The sequence below is a fragment of the Priapulus caudatus genome, unplaced genomic scaffold (genome assembly GCF_000485595.1).
Source record: "Priapulus caudatus unplaced genomic scaffold, Priapulus_caudatus-5.0.1 Scaffold1, whole genome shotgun sequence".
NCBI lineage: Eukaryota > Metazoa > Priapulida > Priapulimorpha > Priapulimorphida > Priapulidae > Priapulus > Priapulus caudatus.
Genome location: NW_014577062.1, coordinates 1,014,820 through 1,015,485, shown reverse-complemented (window position 1 = coordinate 1,015,485; position 666 = coordinate 1,014,820).

Below are 666 nucleotides of genomic sequence, written 5' to 3'. Positions count from 1 at the left end.
ATTTTCAGGTAAACTGGTGGGGTCATATGACTAAGGGAGAATCAGAGAATAAAACAAGGTAGTTTGAATATATTTATTCACATATTGATAGAATAAATTCAAGTTGAAACCTACGCAAAACGCTGTAAAACAGTGTCTTACTCGTCTCTATTATGGACTCTTGATTGTACCTATCTCTCGTCTCTTATGCAGTAGCACACTGTCCAATCCATATTGTTGTTGTTGCAGACAGGCATTAGTCTGAGATGTGAAATTCTATTTCTGATAACGTATTAGCTTACTTGTTGTCTAATACTGCTGTCTCTCCCTCTCTATCTCATTAGCATTCGTCATAGCTATACAAGAATCTTATTAACGCTGTGGTTGTTTTTTCGGGCCTGGACAATGTGTCATGCGTGCATGTTATTCGCATATCATCCTATAGCCTGACCATTGTTAACGGATGTGCTCATGTGAGAGCATGTCCAATCCCATTTCCAAAGTGTCTTGACAATTTAATTTCAGTGTTGAATACTTGATGTTAAAGCTGTAGTTATGGAATCTCAGTATCTTGATGATTGTTTTGCAGCTTACCTTCGCCATGCTATGCATACCCGTTCTATTGACATTTCTTTCACTTGTTCTAATAGAATGGTCACAGTAAATAAAACCTTGTGAATATCTCTA